The sequence below is a fragment of the Fukomys damarensis genome, unplaced genomic scaffold (assembly GCF_012274545.1).
Source record: "Fukomys damarensis isolate Sample0158 unplaced genomic scaffold, DMR_v1.0_HiC HiC_scaffold_35, whole genome shotgun sequence".
NCBI lineage: Eukaryota > Metazoa > Chordata > Mammalia > Rodentia > Bathyergidae > Fukomys > Fukomys damarensis.
Window position 1 is genome coordinate 2,142,762 of NW_022900947.1, and position 10,799 is coordinate 2,153,560.

The window sequence follows — 10,799 nt, forward strand, 5'->3', positions numbered from 1 at the left end:
CCAAAAAGCCCCGCCCCAGCCCCTCAGGCCCCACCCCCAGCCCTCTGGGCACCTCCAGCAGCGCCGCATCCCGGTTGTCCAGTGCACTGAGGCCAGGTCTAAAATGCCCAGAGTGCAGTTTAGAGGTGGAGGCGCATGGGCGTTTCCTAGGCAACCCAGGGCGGCGGCGGGAGGGCGGGCCCTGGAGGAGGAGGAAGGCTCCCACATGCACCTGCTCTGCATTTCTGTGGCCCGCTGGATCCCTGGATGGCTGTTCTTGAGGAGGGCGCGCAGAGGCACAATACCAGGTTTGAGGCAAAGGGAGGCAAGGGGAGCATCCTGGGGACAGTGGCCTGGAAGGCAGTAAGGAGGACAAAGGAAGGCCTGGCACTGTTGCAGCCATCAACATTTATTTGTTTACATTTAAACCAGCCCGTTTTTCCAGCAAGAGTTTAAAGCACCTGGCATCAGGGTGGCCAGCTGTCCCGGATCTGTGCAGTGTTTCCTCTCTCTGGCCCGGTTATTTCCTTGTTCCCAGAAGAGGTAGCTTCAGTCCCTGCTACTCCATCCCTGTGGAGTGCAGGCTCCGCTGTCCCGCTCCTAAGTGGATTGTGTGACCACTCCGCCGAGCCCCCGGGGGGAGGCCTGTGCTGCTGCCCTTCACATCGCAGAGCTGGGTGCTCCTGGGTAGCACGGGGCTCTGGGTGGAGATTTGGGGATCCAGGCTGCCTCATTTTCAACAGAGCATCTATACCTGCTTCCCACCTCAAAGGGGACAGAGCACCCAGGGCTGGGGCTGACGGGCCAGCTGGTGGCCTCTGCTCCTGTCCACTGTCTGAGCCAGTCACATGGCCACACTCACATGGGGGAGCCTAGGTGTCAGCTGTCCCCAAGTGGAGCGGGTATGGAGCGTGCACAGCTGGCTGGTCTTCTGAGACTGCCTGGCTGAAGAGCTGATTTTCCAGAGTGATTGGGGTGCCATGCAAGAGGCTTCTCTAATCCCTCACCCCTTACCAGGAGCAGGCAGCTGAGGAGCCCTAGAGCTGAAGGGAGGCTCCTGACTTGAAAGGCAGACTTGGCCTCGGCACCATCTTCCTAGAAACCAGTTGCAGAAGAAGCCAAGATGCATGCAGGCTACAGGTGAAAGGTGAGACCGAGGTCCACACAAACTAGCTGTGACTGTGGAGGCCAGAGGGGATGACAGGAGCACAGGGACGCTTTGCAAGTTATCTGCTGTGTGCTGCTGTCCGCTGTCTAGAACCTGTCTCAGAGAACCTGGGACTTCATGGCCACCCGCTCCTCTGAGGGACCCATCTTGCTTATACTTAAAGCACTACCCTTTGCCCTGGACCTGTGGCATTCTAGACTAGTTCTGTTCTCAGCTGTGGGTACAGTAAATCATCTCTTCTGCTGTGTCAGCTGGAGCTAAAAAGTAACTGGCAAAACCAGTAACTATAGCTGGTCATGGTGGTGTACAAGTGTAATCCTAACTCTTGGGAGGCTGAGGCAGGAGGATTGCTAAGAGTTTGAGGCCAGTCTGGGCTACATCATAAATTCAAGGCCAGCATGAACTACGTAGTGAGGCCCTGTCTCAAAATACCAAAAGTAAAAACAACAACAACAAAATCCAGACTATGCTGGTAGGGACTGGGGTGTGGCTTGAGTAAAACTCTCCCTACCAGACCCTCAGTCAGATCCCCAGCACTGCAAACAAAAACAAAAGCCAAACCCAAGAAAACAAACAAAAAATATGTGCAAGGGAAAGAAAATGGGAGAAAGGGCCATCATTATCCTAAGATTGACAAAAGGAGCTATTACACTCATGGAATACATGCGCCCACATAATATAACAAAAATTTATGTAAGAGATCTACTGGAAATCAGAAACTGGTAGCAGAAATTAAAAACCATATAGAATAGGGCTGGGGATTTAGCTCAGTGGTTCTGCTGCCTGCCTCACAAGCATAGGACCTGAGTTCAATTCCCCAGTACAAAAATAAATAAATAAATAAATAAATAAACCCAAATAGAACGATACAAAGATAGTTGAGGAAAAATAAGACAGTAGATTGAAGTAATGAAGAGATGGCAAATAAGAAAAAGTAGATCCAAAAAAAATTAGATTTCTACTTCAGAGGACCAATTATTTTATTCACCAAAGTTTCAAAAAGAAAGGACAGAGAAAATGCAGGGTAATAAACTGTCAAATAAATTATTGATTTAAGACATTATCAGCGCCAAAGAGGATGAGCAGCAGCTAGGTAGAAAGGACACAGTAGTGACTCCCACGGTGAATGAAAATTGACCCACACCCAGCCACGTGACTGTGCAATTTTGAACACTGGAGGTAAAAAGCAATTTTACAAGCATTTAAAGAGAAAAGCAAGGGGAAAGGATGTGAAATGTCTCCAGACCTCCCAATGGCAGCAGCTGTAGGAAGAAAACAGTGGAACAATAACTTCAAAATGTGGAAGGAAAACGATGTCCAACCCAGAATTCTGTACACAGCCAAACTATCAATAAGGGTCTTGGTGTAGACATTTCAGACACACAGATCTCCACCAAAGTAAGAAAAGAAACCAGGAAAGAGGAAGACAAAAATACAAGTACAAGATCCAGTTTGGAATGTTAGGGGGAAGAGGAGGGGCACAGAATCCCCCAGAGGACGGTGGCCCCAGGGACAGGCGTAGCACATGTTGTCCCTGCCACTATGTCATATTTCTAACCCTTCAGGCAGAACGCCCATGTCAGCCTGGCCCAGTTCTTGTACACGGAGGTCTTCCTCCTGTATCTCCGGTTCCTGATGACAACCACGTCACCCCGAGCCAGTGTGCTCCTTGACCCTACTCCTCAGAGCTACAGCTTCCCAGAACTGAGCAGAGTTACCTAGAAAAAGACTGACGTAGTTGATGTAACTGAAAAAAGGAAAGGTAACAGTTACAAGTTGAAATCCTGGGGTGGTGTCAAATACCTGTGATCTCAGCACTTCGAGACTGAGGCAGGGAATTTTCAGGAGTTCCAGGACAGCCTGGGCTACATGCTGGGAGTGGTGGTGCATGCCTGTAATCCCAGCTACTCAGGAGGCTGGGAGAGGAGGGTCACAAGTTCGGGACCAGCTTGAACAACTTATGGAGCTGCTGTCTCAAGAAAGGCTGGGGATGCAGTTTAGGGTGCAAGCCCTGGCTTCAATCCCCAGTGCTGCAAAAGAACAAAATTAAATTAAAAAAAAAAAGTTGACGAAGCCTGGCATGGTGGTACCTGCCTATAATCCCAGTACTAGGGAGGCTGAGGCAGGAGGCTCACTGTGAGTTTGAGACCAGCCTGAACTATATAATGAGATGCTATCTCAAAGACCAAAAGCAAAATAAAACAAAACATTGAAATAGTGGCCTGGAGGAGGAGGAAGCCAGTCGTGAGTGGTGAGGCAGACACAGAGGAGCTCTGGAAGCACTGTCCAAGCTGACGGCCTCACCTGGGCAGTAGTACCCCGGATGTGCTTTGTCACCCTGCGAATCAGGCACGTATGCAGGTATTTGTGTAGCTCTCACACTCCCTGTCTGCGTTATACATTCCGAATAATCCAAAGACTGCATGTGCCTGGCACAGCAGGGTGCAGGAGGCCCTCCCTCCTCCCGCTTCCCTTCCAGGGCTGAGCATTCACTTCGGTGCCTACCAACTTCACTTCCTGCTCAGCTCAGCTGCCCCGCCCCCACACCTGGCCTGTGCTGGGCGCCCAGAGTCCTGGCGGAATCTGGCTCTGGATTGGGTATGGGGGAGAGGGTAAAGCGGCATGGTGCTGGGACCTGGGAGGGACTCTGCCAGGAGAGGTGGCATGGCAGTGATGTCTTGCTAACGCAGAAGTGAACTGGTGGCAGGACCATCTCCGAGCAAACTGCATTGCTCGTGGTGTTCAGGAGTGGCTGCCTTTCAGGACATGGTGTTGCACACCTGTGATCCCAGCACTCAGGAGACTGAGGCAGGAGGATCTCCTGGGCTATGTAGTGAGTTCAAGGCCAGCCTGAGCTACATAGGGAGAACCTGTCTCAGGAAAAAAAAAAAACAAAAACATAAAAAAACAAGCTAAAACTAAAAATACATAAGGAGTGGCCACCTTAAGAGGTGGAGTGCTGAGGGCTGGGCTGGTGCCCGCTGTATGGCCGAGTCTGTGAGAGGGGCTGTCCCGACTGCCAGCTTCTGGAACCTTACAAAGTGGCCATTGACCGATGGGTAGATGAAAACTTGCTCTGGATTTTGTCCTGCTCTAGCGGACAGCAGCTTGTTTTGTCTTGAACTTGGGGTATGGAGTGTTCTCCCAGGCCAAGGCAGGGTCACCGCAGTGGCAGGGCAGCGGACTGCAGGCGGGCCGTGTGGAGCGGTGGTGGAACACCAGGCAGCGGGAAGGGTGTGGAAGAGGGCTGTGCCAGCCGGATGCCCGGGTTCTCGCTGTGCTCAGGATAGCAGCGCCAGAGGAAGGCTCTCCTGTGGGCCGGGAGCTCTCCAGGCAGCAGCACGTGTGTCCTGGGGTGGACTGCGTGGGGGCCTTTGTGGAGTGAATTCCTCTAGAAGTGCTGGCCCTGGGGCTGCAGCAGCAGTGGGGAACCAGGCTCCTAAGGCTTCACACCTCCTGGTCCTTCCCACCTTGTGTCCTCTCTCAGCTGGCCAGCAGGTCCCGGAGAGGCTGCGACTTCCTGGTTTAGGCAGCCAGGGCTGGCACTCCAGCTGAAGGGCACAGAGCGGGCAGCGAGAGTGACCCCTTCTCTGCCACCACCACCGTCTGGGGACACCGGGGAGCCCACGTGCTTGGGTGAAACCACCCCTCCCCAGCTTCCTTGTCCTCACCTCACCGGGAGGTGCTCGGGTGAGGGTGCCCTCGCTGGCCTCCTCCCTAGCAAAGCCATGGTCCTTGCTGCTACCCACCGCCCTCGCCCCTGAAGGCCCTAGGACGAATCTCATCAGTGCTGTCCTCCCTCTGAACGTGATGCTCAAGGCCCCAGGCCACTCCATCTCCTTCAGCTCTGTGTCCCCGCCACTCCCTGATCCAAACCCTCCCTGTGCTATGGCCCGCTGTCCTCTGAGGGTCTACGCCTCCAAGCGCCCCGCCTCTGTGACCGTGCTCTAGGCACCTCCGGTGGCCAGCTCCTCTCAGCTGACCTCCTGCACTGCCCGTGACCTTCCGCTGCAGGGGTTGGGTTTCCCGGGACCGTCCTCGTCCTCCTCACCACGCATTCTGGGCAGCGTTTAGCTGCTCCTCCCGTGCCCCTCTTCGGCAGTCAGACGTCCCGGGCCCTCCGTGGCCGCGAGATGTGGAGGCTGGACTGGCTCTTCCTGTGGCCCCTCCTCCGGGGCTCCTGTTCACGTCCTCCCTGCCTTGGATGGTGCGTTCTGCTCTTTGAGAGCTGGGATCGTGTTGTCTGCGTCTCTGTCTCCTGATCCCCGGGGAAGGGGTGTGGAGAAGTGGAGGGTTGGGTGGGGGTAGATGGGTGGCGCACGGGGGATGCAGACGGACCGGTGGGTGCTTCGGTGGTCAGGCAGGTAAGTGAGGAGGGCGGGCTGGATGTCTGGGTGGAAGAACAGATGGATAGACGAGTGGGTGGGTGGATGGACGGGCAGGTGAGTAGGCGGAGGGACGCGTGAGGAAGTCCTCACTGTCCCTAGCCCTGCCGTAGACTCTACTGCCTCCTCTCACAACTAAGGTGCAGTGCACACATGCCTGTGATCCCAGCCCTTGGGACGCTGAGGCAGGATTGCTGCGAGTTCAAGGCCAACCTGGGACACATAATGAGCCAGGCCTGTGGTATGAAGTGAGACCTTGTCTCATAACCAAAACAAGCAACAGAAAAGCCCTAAGGTGCCACAAGGTGAGGGCAGGTGGAGCCGCAGATCCAGAGCAGGGCCAGGAGAGACCAGGCGCTCCCTCTGGGCTGCTAAAGCAGGGCCAAGGCCGGGGGTGCGGGGTGGGGGCTCAGCCCTGCCCCAGCTGCAGGCCCTCCTCAACCTGTGTTTCTGCATACGCGGCCCTGTGCTCCCAGAGGGGTATGGGCCGGGCCTGGAGCCTCCCCCCGTGTGTGGCTGTGGTGGTCGCGGCCAGCGCCCTGCCGTCCCGGAAACCCAGCGCCTCTCCCTGCGCATGGACCATTAACTTGTCTATTCTGAACTCCTACTCAGTGATTCGACGCAGCTCCCACCAGGCTGAAACCTGACAGAACAGCAATTACGGAAAGCACTTCAGAAATAGTTGGTGTCTGTGAGAGTTCGTCCTCCCCCGCCCCCAGCCTCCCCCGGAGCTGGGAACGAGGTCTGTTCTGTGGGGGACCAGCCTTGCCATTCGCTCAGCAGGGGCCCTGGCCTGGCCTGGCCTGGCTTTACGGGGGAGCCCCGTGCCCTTGGTGCCCGCTGGCGCTCCCCGGGGCGCTACTGCCTGGAAAGGACCTGTGATCTCCTGGAGGGAAAGGCCCAGGTGGAACCGCAGGCCTCTTCTTGATGACCAGCGACACTGTGGCCCTGTGGCGGAGTTAAGGCTCGGCGGGCAGGGGAGGAAATGAAGAGTCGTCCTTGGCCAGGGTCATGCAGGATCTTCCCGGGGGAGGCTGTGATGCAGTGCACTCCCCTCCCGCTTAGGTCCCTGTTTATGTTCCTTTTCCTTCCCCCGCACTTCTTTCTTTATTTCTTCTCTTCTGTTTGGTTTTTTGACACAGGGTATTGCTATGCAGCCCAGGCTGGCCTTAAACTCACTGCAGTCTTTCTGCCTCAGCCTCCAAAGACCTAGGATTATAGGTTTGTGGCACTATGTCTCACTAGATCCTCATTGCCTTTTTTTTTCCTTTCCTTTTACTTTCTTTGGGCAGTACTAGGACCTTCTCACTGAACTACTGTCCATCCCTAGTTCTATTTTATATTTTTAAGTTTTTGCAACAGTCAGGGTCTCACTAAACTGCTAAATTGCCCAGGCTGGCCTGGAACTTGCAGTCCTCCTGCCTCAGCCTCCCAGGTGACTGTGACTCCCAGGTCACCACGCCCATTTAGATCCAGTTTCTAAGGCTGTTTTTGTGACCCACTGACTTGTTACTAGATGTTGCGAGCGCTTGGCATGTGTGTCAGGCGGAGCACACAAGGGAAGTCCTTGCCGCAGCCAGCAGAAGAGAAGATGGGGAAGTCTGCCCCGTGCTCCCTAGGTGGGGTTCGAGCCCGGTCACCCCACGTGTGGTTCCAAGCTGGCCTCCTCCTCTCCCACGTGCAGATGCTGCCCCTGGCGCCATCTGTGGCCATCTTGATCTGGGACGATCAATGCCACTTGCAACACGCTAGATGCTGGCCACGATGAGCTTGTGTTCCCCGGACACAGTTAAGGGCAGGAAAACTTACTGGGAACAGGAGCGAGGACTAAGAACGGGGAATACAAGACAGGAGGGGTCCCAAAGGGGCTGCCAGACAGTCTGCTTCTCAGAGGAAGTTTTATAGAGCAAAGTCGCCAGGGGTGGGCACAATGTGGTAAAAACTGCAAGCACCCACTAAGGTTACAAGTAAGTGGTGCAGGCAATGCTGACCCTGGCGTCATCACCGTGGTGGGCAAGCTGTAGCCCTGGTCTTGGTGGCCTCGGTCTCATTGCGGGGCCTGGGGGGCACCCACCACAGTGCGGCACTGGCCGTGAGGAAAAGGGGAGAGCCCGCAAGGGCGCCGGTAACCCCCAGCTTCTGTCCGTCCCTCAGGGAAGTGCGCAGTCCGGTCAGCGTGACTTTAGCCTGCTTCAGACGCGCCTCCGGCCACTGCGTTGCTGTGTTTTCATCTGGCACTGACTTCTGGGACCCAGTTGCCTGGCTCCCTGAATACCTCTAACTTAGCTGTCTATCACCTGCATCCTGCACTCGGGAGGCTGAAGAAGGATCGCCTGTCTCAAAAAATCAAAAATAAACAAAGAGCGCCGTGGGCATCACTAATAGCTGGGAGTCTGTCTTCTAATGCAAAGACAACACTAAGAAAGTCAGAGAGGGACTGGGGTGAAAGATGCTGGGACCGAAGGCATTTCAGGGGTGGGGCCAGCCCAGAGCAAGAATTAAAGAACCAAGGCTGGGGATGTAGCTCAGTGGTGTGGGGGCCTGCCTCACAGTGCAAGGTCCTGAGTTCATCCCTGGTACTGAGGAGGAAAGAAAAAGAATTAAAGCACTGTCACTGCTGAGGTACAAGTACAAAGAGTGCAGTGTCTCCTGGTGGGAAAGTCCCTGGAAGGAGCACATGGGACATCTGGCTGGGGTCCTGGGCAGGCGACTCCTGGGAGGCAGAGCACAGTGACGACCCTGGGAGAGACCCGAGCCAGGGCATCCGCCTCGCAGGGTGCCGACGACCACTGCCGACTCCGCCTCTCATCCTGCATTCTCCCTAACTCATCTCTTTGTGCAATCACTCTTCCCACTGACCCTGCTGCCCTACGGAACCTTCTCCAATACACACCCAAAGAACTGGCCTGGCGCCCAGGCCCAGGAGGGGCTGCTGGGGCAGCTGTTGTCCAGGGCGGGTTCCGGAGCCACTTGCCCCGCCCCAGGGCTCCCCTCATCTCTGCTGGGTGAGAAGCAGGGGTGGGAGGATGGCCAGGTTCCAGGCCAAGGCAACCCCTTGAGGACAGCAGACATGTCGAGCTCCTGACCTAAGGGATGTCGTGACGCACGGAACGCATTCATGCGATGGCAAATGTTAGTGAGCCGGGACCCAGAAAGGCGTGTGGCAGGTGTGTGCACGGTTCAGCAATAGCTGGGGGAGGTCTGGCCTCCAGCCAGGTGACACTGCGGAACACACTAGCTCCAGGGACCCTCCCAGTCTGAGCTCCCTGTTTCCCCTGAGCGGCTGTCAGCACTCTCAGGTTTACTGTGCTATTTCCTTGGGGTTCTCCATAGTTTAGCGCTTGATCGCACCTCAGACCACACGCTTTTCCCTGAGCCTTAGAGAAATGAGATTGGTTGGCCTTCGTTGCTTGGCTTTTGTCTCCTCTGTCGGCGCTGTGCTGGTGAGATTCCCGTGCTTCTGGTGCGTGCCCTGTCCCGCCGTGTCGCGTTCCACTGTGGGGACAGCTTGCCTCCCAGGGTGAGGAGCACTCGGCCTGTGTCTGGTTTGTAGCTGTCGCCAGCAGTGCTGCTGAGGACGGTGCGCAGGACTTGCGGCCCTTTGCAGCGTTTCTGCGCTGCTGTCCGCAGCCTGCTCGTGTCTCAGCGGACCGCACAGTGACTAGGAAGCTCCAGTTACCCGCCTCAGACGGCCGCACTGCGTGGCCCAGAATAGCATCTCACTGGGCCACGGGTTGAATTCACGGTGTAGGTTTGCAAATCCATGATGAATGGGGCCAAGTGTTTGCCATCTGCCAGTAGGCACACGGCCACATCATTGTGAGGGTCCAGGCAGGTTCTCTCCTGTCTGGCTGACTGTGTTCTGCCTCTGCCTCCGACCTGCTGCAGTTCTTCCTGCACACGCTGGGGCTTTGTCAGTTTCACCCGCCCCACTGTCTCGTCCTGTGCCTCGCTCCTTACTCACGTGGCACAGACCTGTTAATATGCACGGTTAATAATCATCAGCACTGCCCTCTCATTGTTCAGCCTTTTTGCATCTTTCTTGAGAAATCCTGCCGGACCTCAGGGTCATGCATGAATCTGTCTTCTGTATTATCTTCCATATGTGTCATAGCAGGGTCCCCAGGTTAGACCGGTGCTGGGCATGGCCAGTCAGGAGCCAGCCACACAGCAGGAGCAGAGCTTTGTCTGTATTCACAGCTGCTCCCTATCCTCCGTCACCCCCTGCGCTCTGCCTCCTATCAGATCAGCAGCAGTGACTCCTTGTCGATTCTCTTAGGAGCTAGAGCCCTGCAGTGCAAGGCCAGGCTCCTTGGGAGAATCTTGATGCCTGGGGGGCTCAGGCTGTGATGTTAGTGCTGGGAGCAGCTACAGACACTGGTGGACACCAGCACAGAGGTCTGACTGCACAGACACTGTAACAACTCCTTGCCGACTCGTGCCATTGGCCCCAGAGCTTGATTCCTCCTGATACCACCCATCCCCCATGTACCAATTGTCCCTGGTGTCTGAACCCTTCCCTGTCTTGTGCACCTAGTGTTGATTTCCAAGGGTGGATTAGGAGGAGCATCTCACTGTCCTGCTCATGTCAGCAGCTGCTGTCCCCAGTCACTTGGGGGAGCCCATCCCCCTGCGGCTGTGTGCTCCAGATGGGGCATCCTTACAGGTCAGGTCTGTTCCTGGGACCCTGAATCCATTGCTCTTGCTTCTCAGACCTCTCTTTGCCCATCCTGTGCTGTCCTGGCTATTAATGTTTTAAATGTCTCGATGTCCAACAAGGCATGCCCCCCTTACCCCTCCAGGTGTTCACAGCTGTCCCCGACCCTGATACCACCTCAACTGTCCTGCTCCCTCTGTAGACCTACCGCCCTGTTTGTGTCTTCAGTTTTTCTCAAGTGTCTACTGTTTTCTGCCACACTGGGTAACTTGCTAATTTATTCTGTCTGTTGTTCACTTCTTGGAGGCATTGTGAGTCGTGGAAGTATCCCCTGGACATACTGGGTGCTCCATTAATATTTGTTTAATTAAATATATACCTCCATATGATTTTTTAAAGTTTTGCTATGCTGGAGATTGAACCTGGGGCCCTTGCACTGAGCCACATCTCCAACCCCTTTTTACTGTTTTTTTTTTTTTTTTTTTTTTTTTTTTTTTTTTTTTTTTTTTTTTTTTTTTTTTTTTTTTTTTTGGTACTGGGGATCAAACTTGGGACCTTGCGTTTGTGAGGCAGGCAACGGAGCCACTTAACTGAATCCCCGGCCCTCCCT

The 10,799-nt window shown here is 55.1% G+C and overlaps 1 long non-coding RNA gene across 1 annotated transcript; it reads left to right on the forward strand.

Moving 5' to 3' along the window:
* Window positions 1-66: 66 nt before the first annotated feature.
* Window positions 67-7,855, forward strand: LOC104874619. Its single transcript, XR_783787.2, has 3 exons — window positions 67-287; window positions 997-1,126; window positions 7,687-7,855. It is a non-coding gene; the product is annotated as an uncharacterized LOC104874619 (long non-coding RNA).
* The last annotated feature ends 2,944 nt before the right edge of the window (window positions 7,856-10,799 follow it).